The sequence below is a fragment of the Octopus bimaculoides genome, chromosome 13 (assembly GCF_046866305.1).
Source record: "Octopus bimaculoides isolate indiv1 chromosome 13, ASM4686630v1, whole genome shotgun sequence".
NCBI classification, from domain to species: domain Eukaryota; kingdom Metazoa; phylum Mollusca; class Cephalopoda; order Octopoda; family Octopodidae; genus Octopus; species Octopus bimaculoides.
In genome coordinates, this window is record NC_142940.1 from 56259761 (window position 1) to 56269760 (window position 10000).

Sequence of the window (10000 nt, forward strand, 5' to 3'; positions counted from 1 at the left end):
TCTGAAGTCTGTTTCAGTTAATTGAGGGGAAAAATACTGTACGATGAGGGGACCCAGTTACAGCAGAGAAACACCTTGACTTCTGCAAGAGAATAATTGTGGTGATAGTTATAAAGTAAAATGCACCCCCAAAACATGTTAGAAAGTAGGGGGTGGGTGGTTTATTATTAATAATTGTAATGATATTAATAAAAAAAACAAAAAAGCCCTTCCACTCTAAAGTCAAAGTGAGTGCGGAGTCGCTTCCGTCGATTGATTTGTCTTTCTGAACCATGTGATATGGTGAAGCTCTGTGTGTGTGTGTCGGTTTTTCAGAAATGTGGCCAATATGTTGGCTCTAGTTGCTGACTGTTTGATAAAGAAGATAGCGACTGAGTGCGGTAGAGGCAAAGAACGGCTCGATATATAGTGTAAAGTATGGTGGTGGTGGTGGTGGTGGATGGATGGATGGACAGGGAGAAAGAAGAACCGATAAAGAGAAGAGAAAATAGCAAGATTTTACAGGCAGCATATATATTATATATATATGTGTGTGTGTGTGTGTGTGTGTTGGTTAAATGGAAAATAAGATTGAGCGGTGTTGGAGTAGATTAGTAAACACTGGTGATGGTAGTAGTGGAGGGGGGGGGGAAGTAGGTAGATAGAGTGAGAGTTGTGTGTCGGCTGTGGGGGAAAGGAAGAGAGATAGACAGAGAGGTGATAGAGAGGATTGGTGGGAGAAATAGCTAGATAGAGTGATAGTTAGACCGGAGTAGTAGGAGGAAATTGCTAGATAAATATGCTTGGTTATATAGACAGATAGGTAAATAGGAAGGAGTAGGAGTGAAGGAAATAATAATCGCTAGAGGTAAATAGTGACGAATAGATTGTAAGTGTTGGTAACTGGAGATAGCGTGAGTGTAGTGTATATGTATATATGAAAATATGTATATATATATATATATATATATATATATAACGGAGTAAAATATGTAGTAAGGAGTAATACGAAATTAGTAAGGGTGATCGAAGAACAAGTATGAGGGAGAGTGAAGTATGTAAGATTGTTAGGGAGGCGGTAATAGCTTGACTCATAGGTAATGAGTGAAATAGCTTGCTTATTGCCGAATTAGAGAGTGAGTGAGATGTCGTCTCCAAACACGAGAAAATATGTGTGAGTGAGAGAAGGAAAGAGTATAATAATAACAGATTGTAGGTGAGATTTTATATATATATATATGAGAGAGAGAGAGAGAGAGAGAGAGTAAAGCGAGAGAGATAAGGTAGACGGTAGAGAAATATTCTGAGTGAAAGGGTTTGAAGCAAGAAGGGAACGTAGAAATGTGCTGAATGACAAGATAAAGAGAGCGGAATGGAGACGTAGTATGGGTGAGAGAAAGAATAGTCTTGAGTTGGGAATGTATGAGAGAGAGAGAGAGAGAGATTAATATGCTGCTGAGAATTGAATAAATAGTTGTTAGAGAGGAGGGTGTGTTCACATAGAATAAAAAATACTATAAAGTATCTTGAGTGAGAGTTTGATTAGAGATAGTTAGAGAGACGATTATATATATATATATATATATATATATATATACACACACACGCACATGTATATAATCTCATCCCCTCTCTATTTCCAATATGTGTATTTTATATATATATATATATATATATATATATATATATATATATATATATATAGTGAGAAACAAGAGAGAAATAACACTATATTATGATAGAGAGGTAGTGGGATGATAGGATGAAAGAGACATCAATCAAATAGAGTGATTAATGAAGCATTAGAAATGAGGATTATAAATAGAGACGGGCAGAGAGAGATAGCATTGCTTGTAGAACTGGTAAGAGATAAATGAGGGTGCCAAGAGAAAGAGTAAAAGTAGTGCTGAAAGAAGGGAGAGAGAAAGAGAACATTAGCGAGAGATTACAAGGAACGCTAGAGAGAGAGGAGTTATAGAGTGAGAGATAGAGGAGGAGAAGAGAAACTCGATAGGGAGAGGAGGAAAGAATGATAAAAGTACAGAGAGAGAAGGCAGATTACAGAGTATACAGAGAGAGAGAGAGAGAGAGAGAGTGTGAGTGGATGTTAGAGAGTAACAAATGTATAGAGCGGGGAGTTAAGGAGAGTGCAAGCTAGAAGGAAGGGTGATTAAGTGAGTGAAGCTTGCCTGCTGCTTGGCTGGCACGTCGGGAACGTAGTACTAGTTTATAATAAAACACCAAGGTTGCCTTAGTCGACGACCAGACAAATGGTGGGTTGAGTGGAACAACACTTTCTTCTGTTACTGACGACGACGTTGCTTTACTGAGGAAAGTAAGTTTCTGGCTTGCTTTTGACTTTTTTTTTATTTATTCTCCATCCATCTCTCTTCTCTTCTCTCATTCTGCTTTCTTTATTGTCGTCGTCCTTAATAAGAGGAGGAGGCGGCGGCTTGTTGCCGGCTTGTTTTAAACTGATCACAAGAGATCTGTGACAGAAAACGGTTCATTATCATCGTCGTCACCAACAAGTACCACTAGCATTAAACATCAACAACAACACCACTAGCATCACCAACCACAACCACCACCACTAGCACCGACACTACATTTATCATTTATCTCATCAGTCCCAAATTGACCTCTCTTATTATAGTTCCCTCCATGTTGGTCCTCCATGTGATGTGAGCTACATAACAATGTTGCATGTATACGTGCGTGCGTGCGTGTGTGTATATAGTGGGTCTATTGAAACAGGAATATATGTTTTAGCAAAAAGTCTAAGTACGCAGATTGATTTTCCTTTTTTCAGAGATAGAGTGATATAGGTAGCAAGCAAGACTAGATATATTTAATATTTAAGGGGTTGAAAGAAAGGGCTGATTTCTTTTAAACGAAGATGTTAATGAACAAGGGTGCCGGAGGGAAAAGAAAGCATGTTCCCCCCCCCCTCTCTAGCGTGGTGGTTCTGTGATTTAGTCGTTTTGATATTTACAACGAATCTCTTTATATATATATATATATATATATATATAATATCGCTTCTCTCGTCTTCCTCTCACTCTATCGCTATTTCTCTCTTTCACTTCCTTTCCTTTCTCTCTCTCGCTTTCTTTACATACTCCCACCCCTCTCTATCCTCCCACCTTCTATCTCTCTCTGTCTTCCACCTCTACTATCTACCCTCTCCTCTCTCTATCTCTAAGAGAAGTACTATGTATATGTGTCTCTAAGTTCAACGAGTTCTTGTTTTGTTTATCTAAGATTTTCTTGAGTTTTTGTTTTTTATAGTTCGGGGTCTGTTTTATTATTACTCAACTCCTCACACATCCCGTACTTAATAATATTGTGTGTCACATATTTGGAGAAGTGGGGAGGAGACTATTAATTATTATAATAAAAGAAACCATTATTATCAATATTCTCCAAGTATATTTGCTAAAAGGTAGGTGAGGGTGGTGATCACGACCCGTACGAACGGACTTACTTTTCAGCATGTGCCCGTAAACCTAGGAATAATATACAGCTGAGAGAAAGCACTTAATCTTCTTGGTAGTCATTGTGTTCCTGGATCTGTAGGGTTCCTTGGTGGGATTTCATCATATATATATAATGTACATTGTGTATTTTTTATTCCATTTCATTCGGTTTTTATGTACCCTCCCCTAACATTTTTTTGTAACCTGTCTATATAATAATAATACCTCCTCATTCGCCCACTTTGTGGCAGAAATAAAGAAAATATTATTAGTCTTAATTTGCAGACGGTTTATGCAAATAATTGTCTTGATCGTGTATATATTTATGATGTGCCTAATATAATATTGCCATTTGAGTCTTAAATGTGAACTAAATTCTCTCGTGTCTCCCCCCTCTCTCTCCACACACACACACACACACACATTATAATGGTTTTGAGTGTAATTCTTATGATCGATCTAGATAAATTCAATATACACATGTTGTTAAAAGTGATAATGTATATTTCACTGAGATTAACACAAGCACACACACATATACGCGTGTAAATGCGCGCGCGCGTGTATATATATGTGTGTATGTATATATAATATCTATATATATTATATATTATATTATATACATATGTACGTATGTAAGTTGTGTGTGTGTAAGTTAAACGAGAGAGCAGCCATGGCAATGAAACTACAGTTAGATTTAACAAACCGCCTTCTTTCTCGTTTTTTAAAACAGCTCAAAATGAAAAACGTTGCTTATTTTCTACACTTCTCATCACCTCAATGAATATAACATAGTACATGTTATATATATATGTATGTATATATATATAGTGTGTGTGTGTGTGTTCATAGCGTTGTGAAGGTATGCAATAATAGGCAAGCTTTTCAATGAAAGCAATGCTTTGCTACTTTCACCAAAGAACTGTTTCTCACACACACACAGAGGCGCTCTTGACTTAGCTGCCTTGCTCTGTCTCTTGGCTTTTCTCGACGAATATCTTCCATCAACTCGACTTCTTAACTGAAAATTAATTATTTTATGTTATATATTTACAAGATTTTATCACATACACACAAGCGTGTGCGTGTATATATGTATGTATATATTTATATATATATATATATATATCGACTTATTCTCATGCCTTTGCGTACAATCATTCATACACCGTGTGTTACGTATTCTGCATATATTGTTGCTGCTGCTGCTCATTGTTGGTGCTGTTTGTTTTTATTATTTACCGCGATTAATATCGTTCACACATTTCCATCAACAATCACACACACGCATGCAATTGTTAGGAAGATACTCCCCTTCCACTTTAATTACAATATGTATATTAATTACAAAGCTTGGTAGATAATTGTATATGCGTGTACATGCACAAACGTATGTATGTGCAAACACACACACACACACACACACACACACACACACGCGCGAGCGAGCGAGGTCGATGATTCACTCTTCTGAGCTATAACTCGGAGTTTCTCACAATATGCTTGTTCAGGTTTTTCTTTTTCATATTGCGCAAAACTCCGAGTTGCCAGAGAGTGAATCATCAACTTTCTACAAACATATAAAAACTCTGCTTACATTGTTAGAATCCTCTTATTTTCCTCGTTTTGTAACCCTAACCGTGTGCGTGTGTGTATCACACACACACGTTCAGAATAAAACGTTCCACGATTTTAATAATTTAATAATTTTTCTCAATCCAGTTTCCACATTAATTATAAAAAATCAGTTATTCCCCAAAAAATTATTTTTTTATTTAAATTTTATTTTCATAGGTTTTATTTATCTTGTTACTTGTAGGTAATATGTAAGTTACAACAATAATATGTAGCTTGTTTAGTTTCCCAGGTCAGCTATATCTGAGCGAATATATTATTCAAAGGCATTCCAGAAATGACAATCCCGTTCTCCTCTCGTGCTTTGTGTATCTAGGACTACATTCTCCAGTATGTGTTTTCCTTTTCAGGACACCTTAAAGTGTAATTTTGGTGCTATTTCAGGCAGGTTCAGCGACCACGTAAAGCTCTCTCGTTGGTCAGTAATACATTATAATAATCAACTATACTAATTATACATGGTCATGGAGATATTTAGCTGATATCATTATCAAGAATGATTTTGACTGGACAACAGTGTCTCGTCTCAGTCATTCATTATATGATATACAATAGAGAACACATCCGAAACTTTGTTGTTTGTGTATGCCATGGTGGCTTTTACCGTTGGATGCTCACCCCCTCACCAACCATTCCCACTGAGATGTGCTTGGTGCATGTTATCATGTTACCGGCACTGGAGGAATTGTTTGCGATAGGAATATCAGTTTTTTTCCAGAAATACTGCTGCCCTTATCAATGTATACACACACGGACAATTATACAATCATTTAATTATGTTTAGAGTTTCACTTATTGTATGAAACTGTAAATATATAAAAAGTTACTTTATTTTTCAGAGTTATTGGAATATTATAAAAATAAATCCTTTTCTGCCCACCCTTACACCCCACCCTTTGGTCCCTTCATATTAGCTGTTTAAACAAGGAATTAGTTAATGTTTGGTTATAGTCTTAAATATAAAATCAAGAAATGGTGAGTACAAGACATTAGAATGTTGGCTTGGTATCACCATGGTTACTAGATGATAAAAAATTGAATTTTTATCATATTTAAATAATCTTGTTATGTCCCTTCCCCAGATCAATTTTTCTATCTTATTCTGTAGTTCATTGTTAATGAAGCAACAGCCAAGTACTTGTTTTGGTTAATGCTGTTGATGTTTCTGATGATGACTGTCGGAAGTCTTGTTGCTTACTTACCCCCAGGCTATGGTCACTGATCAAAAGGCACACTAGCCATACCCACTCACTGATGTGTGCCGTCCTCTTTCAAGAAGGTAGTGTGACATGAGAGAGACTTGCTGTTATTTCTAGCTAGTTGTACAACCACAGAGAGGTCAACCGTGATGTCTCCACACCTCATTCTAATACACTGTTCTAAATATGTTTTATCTGTTGTACATAATGGTCAATGCAATCACTGTTTAGGGGGTTCATTGATGTTTTCCTCCAGTATTGATCAGCCTAGCAGGGCTCAGCTAAAGATCCATTTCCTTTCCATGTTCAAAATATTTTAAATAATTATTGTCATGTAGATTTAAGTGCAGACATGGCTATGTAGTTAAGAAACTTGCTTTGTAACCACATGGTTTTGGGTTTGGTTCCACTGTGTTGCACGTTTGATAAGTGTCTTTTACTACAGCCCCAACTGACCAAGGTCTTGCGAGTGGGTTTGGTTGATGAGAAATGGCTTACAACAGGTACCATTTCCATTTCAAGCTTTACACACAATTGCTTCCACCCTTTAAGGAAAAATGATCAAATTTTGAACAATCTTATTCATGTTAGATTCGAAAATGTCCACTGTCTTGTACAAAGTGTCATGGTATGTTGGACTTCATCTATATTGAGACATCTACCCTCCTGGGTGGGATGCTAGTATATTCTAAATTTTGTTCTTATGAACATTTTACTAATGAAATACCAGCTTACTATAAAGAATCTTTGTCTTTTCACAGTGGTGCACTGTGCCTCATCATGATGCTGCCTATTTTGTGGTTATTCGGGAGTTACCTAAGTAGACCAGCAGTGTTTGTGGTTGATTAATGACAATTAAAACTTTGGCCAATACTCTACTGGTTTGACCAGCTCTGACTCTATCACAGGAGAAGCTAGTTCTAAGAAGGCTACAAAGGAAATTCAAAATGAACATAGTGTTGATACTGATTTTAAACAACCCTTTTCATTCTAAAGGATTTTTTAATGATGTTTAAAGGTTCAACCTTTTTTCCCCTTAGTTTGCAGGACTGACCTGGAAAGAAAACTGAGTCCTGGTTCAGTAGTTAGTGACCTCCCAAGGAGGTCTTGCTGTTAAATTAGTGCTTCTTTGCATTTGTGCCTGTGTTAGCAGTGACACCTAAGTATAACAGTGTTAAGAGGAGTAGAAAAAAAGCTTGGTACTTGTTTTGTTAGTCCTTAATATGTGAAGCTGGTACTTTAGAGGGTGACTTGTGACGATGTGATCTTTCCCAGTGGAATTAATAACCATGTGTGCAGCTGTTCCAGCCAGGAACTGAAATCTGTTTCTTGACAACACAATGACACACCTCACTGCTCATCACAACTAGCAACTTCCTTTGAAGGTGAGCCACTGAAATAGCCTTTTCACAGTTGGTCGATCTTCTAGGAATAGCAATCAAATACCTCTCAAATAAAAGTCTTCCTGTCTGAAAGAAAATACATTGGATAATGTAGTCATGTCTGGATAAAAGATGGGATGGTCATGAGTGGAAGGTCTTTGATTCTAGATCTGTTCAACCAGAGCTGATTTCACTCTTAAGCATTTAAACCAGCTATATCCAGCCCAAATATTCTACCTTTTTTATGTTCAGACCAGTCAAATCTGGTTTCTCACACCTAATCTACAATGTTACTTCAAAAGTAAGCGATTAGATCTTTGAAATCTAAGCGCTACAAGATAATACATGATTAATTTTTAAAAATGCAAATAAATATGTATTACATTTGACAGAGTAATCTGAATGCTAAAGGGTTAATGGTAAATAATAACTTTTTTGTGAAAAGCACAAGATAACCTATCCTTATTGAGAGAGAATAAGGTTGTTATTGATTCAGTGTATTTAAAGTACTTATTGACCATCATGTTATGGAAAACAAGGTTAGTTCTCCCCCGCATACTTATTCTCTACTGCTAGGTAAAAGTGAGACATGTAGACTAAACAGGACCTCTTGACAAAAGCTTGTTTTTTTCAAACCACGAGTTGCTGGTCCTTCACTTCATCCATTTCGCCTGTGTTATATCTACATATATATTTACTAGTGGTGTTCTCTTACGTGTCTGGACAGCATGCAAGTCTACAGGTTGTTGTTTAAGGCCAGTCTTGAAGGAGAAAACCGTGTGACCAAATATATTCTATCCATGAACATCTTGTCTTTTTATTTCTGACATGTTTTATTTACACATTTAGGACAGTGGATATACACTTAGTGAACAACTCTCAGCAACTATGTCTCTTTTCCACTTGATACTTGGCATACAAATATAAAATTGTTCATTGATTACCATATCCAAAACATCAAGCTGTTTATTACAGTATTTTACGAGACATCTGGCTTAATAGGAATATATTTGCTGTGGCCCTTATATATTACTGTGTGTGTGCTGAGTGGGAATACATTTTTGTTCCAGCCTTTGCTTATCACTTGTGTTTTATTGTCTCTTTTGTAGCAATGGAGGTAACTTGAACTCAAGAATCTAAAATTGTCATCCAAATTTTATTCCTAAGAATAAATAAAATTTAAATAGATACAGATTATTAGATTGTTTATAACCAAATTGCACAAGGTGAACTATCTGGTTGAGTGGTTCGGTGGTGGTTGAAGGTAAAATATTAGATGCTTTAGTAATGGTTGGTCACAAGTTCCCATCCCATGTCTCAGCTTACCCAGCTGCAGATTAGACACAAATTTATGTATTATTCTCTTTTAAACTGATAACCTATATATTTCAACATAGCACACATTGGTGAAATAAATATTCAACACTGGGTTTCTGTATTGTTGTGTTCTGTTTGGCTGTTTTATATAAGTGGCTACAGGTATGGCTCTGTATGGTTAACAAGTGTGCTTTGCAACGGCATAGTTTGGGCTTTAGTCCCACAGTCTTCAACCATAATAGCTTTGGTTCAACCAAAGCCTTGATTCTGTAGAAACTGTGGAAGCCCATCTGAAGGACCATTTCTGGTCTTTGTCCTTAGCTACCTTCAGTGGAGTCTACTCACTTGCAAGTGTTAAGGTCTTTGGCCCAAGGATAATTTTGTCTCTCTTTCTCAACAGTTACAGACATCTTCAGAAGTGTCATGTTGCTCTTTTGTATTAGAGTCAGTCTCTCTCTCTCTTCTCATGTATGTATATATATGATAGTTGGTATTACGAAGGGTATCCAGCTGTAAAACTCCTGCCGAAACAGACAGTGACGCCTGGTGCAGTCTTCTGCCTAGCCCCTGTCAAACTATCCAGTCCATGCCTGCATGGAAAACAGACATTAAATGATGACATACATACATATATGCATGCATGCATACATGCAAGCAAGCAAGCAAACAAAATCATCATTTAGCATCCATTATCCATGTATGTGTGTGTGTGTGTGTGTGTGTGTGTATATATACATATGCACACACACATGTATATATACATATGTATATATAAAGTAAAAGCCAACATTGGCTTGGCTGTTTGAAACTTGCATCCGACCATAGAGAATCTTCCATCTGACCCATGCAAGCATGGAAAGGCGGCGAGCTGGCAGAAACGTTAGCACACCGGGCGAAATGCTTAGCGGTATTTCGTCTGCCGCTACGGTTCTGAGTTCAAATTCCGCCGAGGTCAACTTTGCCTTTCATCCTTTCGGGGTCGATTAAATAAGTACCAGTTACGCACTGG

The 10000-nt window shown here is 36.9% G+C and overlaps 1 protein-coding gene across 11 annotated transcripts in view; it reads left to right on the plus strand.

Annotated features, from left to right (window-relative positions):
- LOC106881555 (SWI/SNF-related matrix-associated actin-dependent regulator of chromatin subfamily A member 2) overlaps positions 1-10000 on the plus strand; it is a 74084-nt gene that overhangs the window by 5668 nt on the left and 58416 nt on the right. For 2 of the 11 annotated variants that reach the window (XM_089362045.1, XM_089362048.1), the window contains exon 1: positions 2049-2314. The exons of 7 other annotated variants lie outside the window; for them this stretch is intronic. The gene's annotated coding sequence lies outside the window, so the exon portion shown is untranslated. Of the gene's footprint in view, positions 1-2048; positions 2315-10000 lie in introns of those variants that run through there. 2 more of the 11 variants (XM_014931989.3, XM_089362046.1) reach the window with 1 other exon arrangement.